The sequence below is a fragment of the Dromiciops gliroides genome, chromosome 4 (genome assembly GCF_019393635.1).
Source record: "Dromiciops gliroides isolate mDroGli1 chromosome 4, mDroGli1.pri, whole genome shotgun sequence".
NCBI lineage: Eukaryota > Metazoa > Chordata > Mammalia > Microbiotheria > Microbiotheriidae > Dromiciops > Dromiciops gliroides.
The window spans coordinates 336,446,556-336,458,990 of NC_057864.1; the positions used below are offsets into that span (position 1 = coordinate 336,446,556).

At 39.0% G+C, this 12,435-nt stretch overlaps 1 protein-coding gene across 2 annotated transcripts in view; it reads right to left on the reverse strand.

Annotated features, from left to right (window-relative positions):
* Positions 1–12,435, reverse strand: part of RTN4IP1 (reticulon 4 interacting protein 1) — a 66,111-nt gene that overhangs the window by 41,385 nt on the left and 12,291 nt on the right. The gene's annotated exons all lie outside the window — the stretch shown is intronic.

Here is a 12,435-nt window from a genome sequence, read left to right on the forward strand (position 1 = left end):
ACAGAGGCAGTGCTCAGATCCAGGTCTTCCTGCCTCCAAAACCAATGCATTCTTCTCTTTTCCACGTTGCTTTTCTTATGTATAGATACACACGTGTATATGCATGTATAAATACACACTGTGCCACCTAGCTGCCCCCTTTTTTTGTTTTTTTGTTTTTTAAGTGATTCTTCCTGTATTTTCAAGCACAGTGCTTGGCACATAAGTAAGCACTTAACTTTTTTTTTCATTCATTCATTCCCACCTAAGTTCTATTCCTCCACAGTCCATATCCACTTCTGCCTTCCCTTTCCTTTGTGACTTCTGGAATCCTCACTAAATCAGCAACAAGAATCCCTTCATTCTCAGTCTTTTCTTGGGCTTATAGGAACTCACCACCAGGGGCAGCTAGGTGGCACAGTGGATAGAGCACCAACCCTGGATTCAGGAGTACCTGAGTTCAAATCCAGCCTCAGACACTTGACACTTACTAGCTGTGTGACCCTGGGCAAGTCACTTAACCCCCATTGCCCCAAGAAAAAAAGAAAGGAAGGAAGGAAGGAAGGAAGGAAGGAAGGAAGGAAGGAAGGAAGGAAGGAAGGAAGGAAGGAAGGAAGGAAGGAAGGAAGGAAGGAAGGAAGGAAGGAAGGAAGGAAGGAAAGAAGGAAAGAAGGAAAGAAGGAAAGAAGGAAAGAAGGAAAGAAAGAAAGAAAGAAAGAAAGAAAGAAAGAAAGGAAGAAAGGAAGAAAGGAAGAAAGGAAGAAAGGAAGAAAGAAAACTCACAATCTATTACCCTCTCCACTGTTTCTTGAGCCTTCTCTCCATTCCCTACTATAGGGTCAGAAAGAAGAACTGGTCCATCTTTGTTTCCCACTGTCACCTTCAAACCCCACTTCTGCCACTCTTACTGAGCAACCTCTCCTCTTGTGAGGTTCACACAGAATTGTAGATTAATGGGGTGAAAAAGGACCTGAGAGGTCATCTAGTCTGACACCTTCATTTTATAGATGAAGAAACTGAAATTCACAGAGATTAAGCAACTTGACCAAGATCACACAGGTGGACAGATATGGAATTTAAACTTGGGTCTTCCAATTCCATATGCAACATTCTTTCCACTGTACCACATTATACTCCATCCCTATATACCACCTCATCTGGATCCCTGTTGCTCTGATTGCTAGCATCCAGATTACTCTCCCTGCTTGTGCAAAGAGTTAAGAATTTCTTCTTTCACAATATGATTAATGCAGAAATATGTTTAATGTGATTGTACATATATAACCTATATCATTGCTTTCTGTCTTGGGGAGGGGAGAGGGAAAAAAATTTGGAAGCAACAATATTATGAAAACAAATGTTAAACTATTTTTACATGAAACTGGAAAATAATAAAATACTTTTATGATAAAAAAACAAAAAAACAAAAAAGAGTTAAGAATCTATTTAAAAAAAAAAAGAATCTATTTCATCACTGTGTTCTCTACCATAATCCCTGACTCAAACTTTGGGAGATTACATAGATAGAGAGATAGATACAGACAGACATACTGATACACAGATAAAGATATAAAAATAGAAATATATAGACAGAAAAAAGATATGGATATAAACATATGGAGATATATATTTAGATATAGACATAAAATAAAGATATAGATACAGATAGATATAGATATGAAGATATGGGTATACATATATATAGACAGACTGATATAGATATAGAGACAAAGATATAGGGATATAGAGATATAGAGACAGATATAGACATAAAGATATGGAAATGTGTATATATACATACACACAGAGATATAAAGATATATACATAGACATAGATATAAAGACATAGATGAGATTGATAGATAGATAGATAGATAGATAGATAGATAGATAGATAGATAGATAGATAGATAGATAGATATCCCTAACATCCCATTTCATTAATCTTTTCAACTCCAAAAAGAATAACTAAAATCTCAGGGGAGTTTTAAGGTTTACAAAGAGCCTTACATATATTTACTCAGTTGCCCCTCATGACAACTCTGTGAAATAGATGCTTTTATTATTTCTACTTTGTAGATGAGGAAACTGAGGCTGAGGGCAATTAAGTGACTTTTCCCAGGGTCACAAAGCTAGAAATTGACTGAAGCAAGATTTGAATTCCAGTCTGATCCCAAGACCAATACTCCCAACTGCACCACCTAGCTATCCGGAAGGATGGCGCTATCTCAGAATGCACCATTACCATAATTGTGTAGTCAGGAGATTCCTGTCAGATCACAATTTCCTTTCATCTTCCCCTTTGTCTTATTCCTTCGAAATCCAGTCTTCATGCTTTCCAGAACCTCTAGTCCCTTTCTATTTCCCCACGATTCCTCTTCCATTATCCCTGTTCTGGTCTTGGTTTCTTCTTTATAGACTTGACCCTATGGTTGACACCACAGGGTCCCTTTACTCCCTTGCCCTACTGTTGCACACACTATGTCAGTCCTCAACTACAGACTACCAGTTGGGCACTGACACAGAAAAAGAAGACATGTTCACCTAAAGGCTTACAGAATAGTACTATCAAACTCAACCGGAAATGGGAGCCATTAATTTGTACGTAAGAATCCCTATGGGCCACATATTGACTTAGAAAATTACATATTGATATTATCTGTGTTTTATTATATTTTCATTTGTTTTGTTAAATATTTCTCAATTACATTTTAGTCTGGTCCAGACTGCACTCAGGAGTGTTGTTTGACACTTCTATTCTAGAAGAGGTCTTACACAGAGTCCAAAAAAAGAACTCCTCATTCAATCTATCAAACAACAAGCATTTATTATGCACTGACTGTGTGCCAGGCCTTGTGCTAAGTGCTACTAATGTCAAGGCTTTCAGGCTCTCAGAGTTGGAAGGGATCTTGGAGGCTACCCTGTACAACCGGCATTCCCTATCTAAAACATTCTCTTAATTTATTCGTCTCATGATCCTGACAAAAAGGAAATTAGATTAGTCTAGCAGGAGATGTTCCTCATGAAGTCAAACCGGCCCTTTGTCATCAGAGATTCCTTTTTTTAATGGGTTCACCAAACAGGCCCTTAATAAGACATTATAAGAATTTGCCGGGAATTGAAGTAAAAGCTCACCGGCCTACAGCTGACAGACTCTACCTCCTTCTCTGTTTTGAAAATCAGGGCATGTCCTTTTTTCTAGCTCTGTTGTACCCTTCCCAATGCTCTCCAAGATCAGTGACTTAGTACTATCACCAAACGATGCCATTTGTAGATGATACAGAATTAATTGCACTGAGCTACAAAACAGAACAAAGCTTCTTTGGTGAAATCAAGAGCAGAATCAAAGAGACTGGTCTTACTATATTCACTAGGAAGTAATTTAAAAAACACATTGCTCAGTCTATGAAAATCTGTCATATGAAACATTCTACCTTGTAAAAATATATAGTATATAAATATATACACTGAACATTATACGTATATTTTAATCAATTTTGTATGGCATACATATAGTCTATGCATGCATATATACATACACATAATGTAAGATACATTTTAACCTATGTGAATGGAGCTGGTTTCCATACCAGGAAATCCCCACAGGGACAAAATTAAAGATGTTTCGCATATTCATCCATTTATACACATTTATACACAAATTTATCTATATAATCAAATCAGACACTGTAACTGGGCAATGAGCAGGGACCAGAGTTGAATAGGAAGTCACTGGGCTATGTGACATTTGGCAAATTATACAGTTCTTACAATGATCCCAAGATGCTCATTAACGTAAAAGCCATCTCATTAATGTCAACATTATCCCAGTGATGTTATATGGTTGCAACTCACTGGAATGCCATGACCTTGTACGATCACTGCCAAAGATTCTATTGCCAAAAGCAATGGAGAGATGCATGGTAAGCAGCATGATATTACCGATGATGACTTATATACCTTAGAAGTAGTGTAAAAGACATTATGGATGACAGGGATGAATAGACAAAGAAGGCCATACAGCAATAGTGAAAGTTTAGGGATTAACAGTTCAGGTACAAATTGATACTCCCAAGTCATTAAAAAGTAGAAGGCTGACACTAAAACAGTATGTGAAACCTCCATGAAGAATTTATGAAAAGAAAGAAACATGGAATGATTGTGATCTGCATCAGTGAAGGGATTATCTACATCAGCAAAACCAGGAAATACATCCATTAGCATAGCTATGGAAAGGGGGAGAATTTAACCCCAGGTCTGCCACCTACTAGCTGTGTGATGCTAAACAAGTCCCTTTAACTTTAACTTTAACTTTCTGGGTCGGAGTTTCCTGAGAGAGCTAGATTAGCCAATTTAACATCCTATGATTAATAAACTATTGAAAAATCTATGTGAAATGAAAAATGGAGAGAGACCAAAGTCTGAATTTATCTTTGGGCTTTTTTTTATTTCTACTTTTTTTCCTCTCTCTAGTGATACTTTAGATACTAAATCAATTTGGGTTTCTTCCCCAATATGATTTCACCTGTTATTTAGCCCTTACATGCCACTTATTCTCTAAGTGCTTTGTGATTATTTATTCATTATTACTTGAAACCCTAAGAGATATATCATCACCATCTTACCCATTTTTTTGGAGAGAGAAACATGGGCGTATACAATGAGTCAGCAAGAGATTAGGAGTCTGATTTCTGAGGCCTCAAGCCTTTGCACAGTACTAGAACTAGTTATGCCAGATGTATGTGAGTGGGAGTCAAGAAACCTCATTTCTCTCTTAATTCCAACAATTAACTTGCTGGGTCACCCTCGGTAGTCATGTAATCCCTCTGAGCCAGTTTTCTCATCTATATTGAGGAGTTTGTATGAACTGGTAGAGAATAAAGTAAGCAGATCCAGCTGGCCAATCTTAGCACTGGAGAAGGGATGAGGAAGCACTTTTAGTAGAGGTTGGGAACTACGGGAACACAATGTTGCTTCCACCCTCACAGAGATTCAGTAACTGTTAGCTGGTTTCACTTGAGTGTTTCCCTTGGTTATAGGAGAGAGCTCACAGGGAGGGGGAGGAAGAGGGGCAACGGGTGATGATACCCAGTAGAATATAAACTTCTTAAACGCAATGATTGCCTCATTTTTTCATTTGTATCCCCAGAAGCAGCGAGGCCTAAAGGTTAGAGAGCCGGATTCAAAACCCAAAGACCTGGGTTCAAGTCTCACCTTTGACTCACATTGGCTATGTGACCCCAGGCAAATAATTGAAACTCTCAGAGCTCTAGGCAACTCTTTAGGACTCAATTTGCAGAGAAGGTGCCTACCCACATTGGTAATAATAGCAAAAAATAACAGTTAACATTTACATAGTACTCACTATGTGCCAGGGACAGTGCTAAGCACTTTACAATTATTATCTCATTTGATTCTCACAACAACCCTGAGATGCAGACACCATTATTATCCCCATTTTACAGATGAGGAAACTGAGGCAAGCAGAGGTGAAGTGACTAACCCAAGATCACATACCTAGTAAGTCTCTGGGGCAGGATTTGAACTCTAGTATTCCCTGACTCCAGGTCCGGCGCTCTATCTACTGTTCTGTCTAGCTGAGTTTCCTCATGTGGGAGTTTCCTATTCCAATGAAATCCTAGGCCTAGTCACTGCCCCTCTCCACAATGTCTGACCCATAGTAAGTATTTAATAAATGCTTACAGACTGATATCTGGAAATAACTCAAATGTAAAAACAAAGAATATCAGTAAATCATCTTTAAGTAAAAGAATATAACAAAGAGACTCCTCCCACCCCTAGCCCCCATTCAACTTGAGTATGTGGAAAGAAGCTGGCATTCTTTGATACAGCTGACCTGTCCACATGTTCTCATGTCTCTTCAAAAGAGAGAGACGCTTCACCTTTGTGATTTTCCCCAGCCACCCCACCTGTGCATGAAAGCCACAAAATGATTTTATATTCAGTCACGAATACATTTTTCAGTCTCCTAAATCCTAAAGGCTTTTGTGGAGCTAAATAACAAAAGGGGCCCCAACGCACCACAGAAACAAAGCAACTCTCAGAAATGGGGAGAAAGCTAGAAAAGTCTACTCCTGTGTATCTAGTCCATCTCTCAGCATGAGAATAGATGAAAGGAAACAAATTGCAGGGAAGTCATAAATGATTTATAAATGGGCTAACTTAATCCCATCATCAAATGAAAAGAATCATTTTTTTTTTAAATGTGCCTGATAAGGCATGTTGTTTGGGGCAAAAAAACCCCACAACAAAACAAAAAAGATTAACACACTCTGGCCAGCAGCACAGCCTTGTCCATTAAGTAACAGTATTCCCTTTTAGCCAAGCCCTGGGCACAGAAACAGAACCACCCATGATTCTTCCTTGGGCCTTGCTCCTCAGATTTTTATGGTGTCATCAAACCTATTCTTAGGAATATGGAAATATGAAAATTCTCTAAATTCATTATATTGATTTTCAAGGGTTTAAAGTAAGAAAATTAAATTTCTCTCTTGGAATATGAAGGGGCCAATCTCCAGTGCTTTGAGCAGGCAAAGATAAGGTATAGTTTTCCTATCAGGAGACAAATTTTAGGCAGGACCAAAAAAACCACCCAACAAATTGCTATCAGATTTTTTCCATATCCAAGAAGAAAATTTAGGTGTGGAAACTTATTAAAAAATCTTATTAATACTGAAAGCCACAAGTTATCTATGTATTCCTACTGAATAAATCATGAAGAATAATGGATGGGCTGCTGTCTGACATAAAAAAAAAATCATTTCACTTGAGGGTTTCTGGGGATATCAAAATGTGAGGACAAAAATGACATATTTTATGATATCATCAGAACCCAGAGATTAAATTTTTCCTCCAATTCACTGAAGCGCCGTTCTTACATACATATAGCCATTTTAATAAAGGCAAGGAACTAGGGGAAAGAAATTCCATTGTTAATCTGGAAAGCTTTGTCTTAATAAAAAGAGCATTGTTTATTTTTGCAATGCCTTTCACATCCCTTAAAAAAACCCTAAATATAAAATAATTAACTTGCCAAAAGTCATGCAGCTAGTTATTAGGCAGTATGGCATGATGAAAAGAACACTGGACTTGGGATGTCAGGGGAGAACCAGGTTCAAATCCCTGTTTTGACATTTAGCAGCTGTCTGACACTGAGAAAACTCATTTAACCACTCTAAGCCTGTTTCCTCAGCTATAAAATGGGAGTAACAATACCTGCATTAATTGGCTCACTGGGTTGTTGTGTGGAAAGTACTTGGTAAGTGCTGGGGAAATATAAGTTATTACTATTAACAGAATTTGGACCGGAAATAGGTGAAGAGTCTCCTAGTCCTATATGCATTGTATCTAAAACACCATCTATAATATAGTTGTGTCTAAAACAGATTCTAAAATTCTACATGAACACACATGGAACTGGGGGAAAGGAGAACAAGGTCTTTTTCCCTGGGTATATTTGTCCAATCCAACTACACAGTGTGCCTGGGGAGACAAAAAACCCACCTCATCTATCATGGTGAACTCAATCAGTGCTACTCACTAACCACAGTGCAGATGTCTGGCTTTTGTTTGTTGTTTTGTTCATTTGTTTGTTTGTTGGGGGGGGGGAGGATGGAAGGGAGAGCACAGCAAATAGGTTTAGTATCTTCTGGATTAAGTAAATCACAATAAAAGATCTACAAATCTCATTAGAGGCTCGCATTATATCATTTCATAGAGTATTTGAGCTAGAAGGGACCTCAGGGATCATTTCATTCAAGACCAGAAACAGCCTTAGATGGGTCTAATGAAAATCAGGCACTGAACCTTTTTTTAAAAAAGTTAAAATATAGGGGGCAGCTAGGTGGCACAGTGGGTAAAGCGCTGGCCCTGGATTCATGCAGACCTGAGTTTAAATATGGCCTCAGACACTTGACACTTACTAGCTGTGTGACCCTGGGCAAGTCACTTAACCCTCATTGCCCCACCCCCTAAAAAAAACTTAAAAAAAAAAGTTAAAATATAAATAAAAAATACAATAAAATAAAACATTTAATAAATAATAAACAAAAATAAAACTTTAAAAAGCCACTCTGTTAGCACCTTGTGGTGTCATTTTTAAGAGAGAACTCAAGCTAATCTGATGTAGGCAGATAGTTGCTCAGTACATAAGAATCTATGGAATAAGATTGGGCTGGTAGAGGAACTTTCTGTAGAGAAAGTCCCTCCCTCCCTCCCTAAACTCAAAATAAATCAAGCCTTTAGGAAATCACATGCATTTGATGTTGTCCATGTGTCCCTCATATGCAAAATGTGTCCCAAATGTCAACCCAGTTAGGGAGCAGTTGCAATGCCTCTTCCCTCATGGAATTTCATAGTCATGGCTTTAGAGCTAGAAGACCTCTTGGAGGCCTCCCAGTCCAACAGGAGGCTGAAACTGAGAGAAGTTAAGTCACACTGCTATAAAGTGTCTGAAGTAGAATCGGAAGCCAGGCCTATCTTGCTGCCTTTTATTTTCCTTCCCCCTTCTCTCTTCTTTGTGTCCTTGGCAGGTATCTGAAGCAGGGGGCACCATGGAGGAGGGCTGATAACCTCCCAAAGCTACCGCTCTCTTTCTTCACAACCTCTGCTGTTCCTTGTACCTCCAACACTCGTCTAGGAGCTGCAGCCTCAGTATGTCCCAGCTCCTCTTGCCTTGCTGAGGTGCTATCCTGATACTGTGAGGAAATATAAAGCAGGTGCTTCTCTGAAATAGAAAGCAATCTTGCTTCAGTCCTTTGAGTATCCAAAGACCCACTATTATTACCTAGGTGAAGTTCTTGTCTTTCCCGAGAGTATCTAAGCGGGTGTAACGATTGGAATAACGCCACCTGCTGGATACTTACTGTAGAAGAGTTCTGCCCATGAAGGGAAGGTCTTTGAGGGCAAGACCAGGAGTCAGGAAGTGACGCAGACTAGTGGGAGGAGGAAGGAAGAGACTGGCGCTGACTCTGGGGCTCTTTCCTGAGGACGCTGGCGGAGAAGGGAGCTAAAAATGTGCTCTCCCTTTAATAGATAGGAATCTAGGCCTTTCTCTCTCTTTACCAAATTCTTATTCTCCTTAATAAATGCTTAAAAGTCTAACTCTTGCTAAAGCTTATAATTTATTGGCGACCACTCATTAGATATTTTAGACAGTTTAGCTAGAATTTTAGCCCCTTAACACGGGGAAAAAGGAGAACTTATTGTAGGGATACCTTATCTGGTTTCTAATTTTTACTACTAAAAATAAAACCACTGAGAAAATATCACAAGAGATGCATGCTTGCTTGGGGACAGGAGAAAAAGAGAGAAGCTTGAGGGTGTGTTGTGTTCCATGGTGAGTCACATAAGGAACAAAACTGGTCACTGTTGTTTTGGATGCTGCTTTGCTGCACCTGAATTTCCTCCTCCATAACAGGGAAGACAGTATTTGTCCCACCTACCACCCAGGGTTGTCATGAAAAAATTGCTTTGTACATCTTAGTGTTATATAAAAATGATCTACTACCATTATTACAGAGGCAGTGTAGTGCAATGAATCCAGTCATGAGGCCTGGCTTCAGATCCAGCTTTTAATCTCTCTATGGTTCAGGCATAAATCCCTAGGACTTACTTATCAAGTCAGAGATGGGTTTTGCTTTGCATTGATGGAGGGAGGTTCTACTTCAGGAATTCTTTAGGAAATAAAACCACAGATTATAATTCTTATCAGCGAACTCTCTAAGCTTGAGTTTTCCTCAGGTACAAAATGAAGGCATTAGACAACAGTTCTACCCTGCTCTAAAATCCTGATTGCTGTGAAACACTGTCTGAAATGATAGGTGCTAGAAGAGGAAAGAAACTGGCAAACCAATCTCAGGAAGAAAAAATAAATGGTGTGGAAAAATATCTCCAAGGTTTACAGTGGCCAGAGCCATAGCCCCTTATGACTTCTCACTCTTCACTTCACTGCCCTTATTACCTCTGTGCTGTGAGCTTTAGCTTCCCAACCTGCTGAAGCCCCTGTCCCAAGCCATTCCTACTTTTATGTTTAGAGGAAAGACGATGGCAGGGCTATAGAAAAGTGGGAGGAGGGGTGTGTGGAGGATGAAACCTTGGTTTGTCCCAAAGTATATCCCCAAACACATTATTTTGCAGAAAACCTGGACACAATGGTTAGTTCCCACAGTAATGCTGCACTTGATATAGTACTTCCAAAAAAACCCCATGATTTCTCTTACATTCACTTGAATGGCAAAATTAGCCAAAAATGAAAAAATTTTTAAAGAAAATCCAACACTGGCAGGGCTGTGGGGAAACTGGGCACTCTAATCCAGTCAATTCTCAACATTCATGGTGGTTATGTTCTATACAGTCACCCGGAATACTGAATTAGCAAACACTGAAGCACTGCTCCTATGAGAAATACCGGGTTAGCTTTCTGTGACCCTCCGGTCACAGCATTGACTTTAGCACTTTCCAGAGAGTTCTCCATATGGATCACAGAATTCCTCTTTCTTTTTCAGGAGGTACTGTATGTTGATTCATTAACACTGAACTCATGGCCAACAGTATTATAACTCATGCCTGAATGAAGCTTATCTAACACATATATTTTCTCCATAAGGCACATCACAGCCTTCTTGTGCTTAGGAACACTAGATAACATTGCAGCACTACACTCGGGGACCATTTTAAACAGTAAAATCAGCAACAAAAAGCACAAAAATGCAAAAACCACCAAAACCCAAACCCATGGCACTGAACAGACCACAGAAATTGCCTTCATACTGATGAAAAATATCTTCATATTATGTACAGTAGCACAGCAGAAACAATAAGGCAGAGGACCGCCTTGTTCAACCTCGGCTAGGAATGTGTACATTGCATTTTTTTTTTGCTGCTCTGCACATGTCCACAAATCACTGTGAAAGCACGACGAGTATTGATTTGGGGGTTACAAAAGTTTTAGTGAGCAGACAAATTCACAAATACAGAATCCATTAATAATAATTATCAACTGTATGTTACTGGTGGAACTTTACAGTAGTATAAATATTTTGGAAAGCAATATGGCAAACTGATCATACCTTCTGAATGATCAGACAAATAATCTAAAAAGGACCTACTTGTACTCAAATACTAATAGCTATTCTATTTGTAACAGCAAAATATTAGAAACAACCTATATGTCTAGTGGTAGAATAAATGTTTACTATGGTCTCTTAACGTAATGTGATATCATGGTGCCATATTGAAGCCAGAAAATAGGAAACATGCCCAAAAAACCCCAAATAAACTGAAAAACCCAGAAAGGGATAATACTAGGTGATGAGATCAGCAGAACTAGAAGTATACAAAAACTAAATGCAACACTGCTTAAAAATGTTTTTCAAACAGAAGAAAGAAAACTGAGTCAAGAGTACCGGAAGTCAGCCAGTCCACTAGCTTTTATCAAATATCAACTACGTGCCAGGAACTGTGCTAAGTGCTAGAGCAAAATGCATTTGTTTTTACTTAGCCTGTGTATAAGATTTATAATTAGCATGTATATAAGATTTATTCCTCATTCTGTATGTTTCAATGATTATTTGTTTTTGTTACTATCTCAGTTAATAAAAATAAAACCATAAGGTGTGTGATTTCATGAGGGGGCACTCCAAGTGATGCAGTTCCCTACCCCTTTATGCCATAGCAGATTGGTTCCAAGAGCTGCTGTGGGCTAGAATGTTTCTTTTTTTTTTCTTTTGCGGGGCAACGAGGGTTAAGTGACTTGTCCAGGGTCACATAGCTAGTAAGTGTTAGAACGGTTCTAAGTGAGTAGTCAAGCCGCTGGTGATGAACCTTCTCACTCGTAGTTGTCAGGCAACAGATATCCAGGCCAAAGCCGGGCTTCAGATTAAAACCTTTTCAGCTTGGTAGAACCTGCCAGAGGTTTCAGCTGCATAGTACGGAAGGATAAAATACTGCCTTAAAGTCAAAAGACCTGGCTCCCAATTCCAGCCCTGCTACTTAGAAGTTACAGAACCAGAGACAAGTTACTTAGCCTCTGTCTTCTCAGTGGCAAAATAGGGATAATAATACACAACTGAGTTCATAGGTTTTGCTAGGAAAGTGCTTTGTAAAACCTCAATCGGGGCAGCTAGGTGGCACAGTGGATAAAGCACCGGCCCTGGATTCACAAGGACCTGAGTTCAAACTCGGCCTCAAGACACTTGACACTAGCTGTGTGACCTTGGGCAAGTCACTTAACCCTCATTGTCCCGTAAAACAAACAAACAAAAAACAAAACAAAAAAACCCCAAAAACCTCAATCAATGAATCAGTAAGCATTTATTAAGTGCCTCCTATATGCCAGGCACTAGAGACACTAGAGACTAGAGATGAGGATGATAGTTATGAATAGCATAAAGTGAACAGAGTTGAGAGATGTTGTGGAGGTAGAAAGGCCAAGAT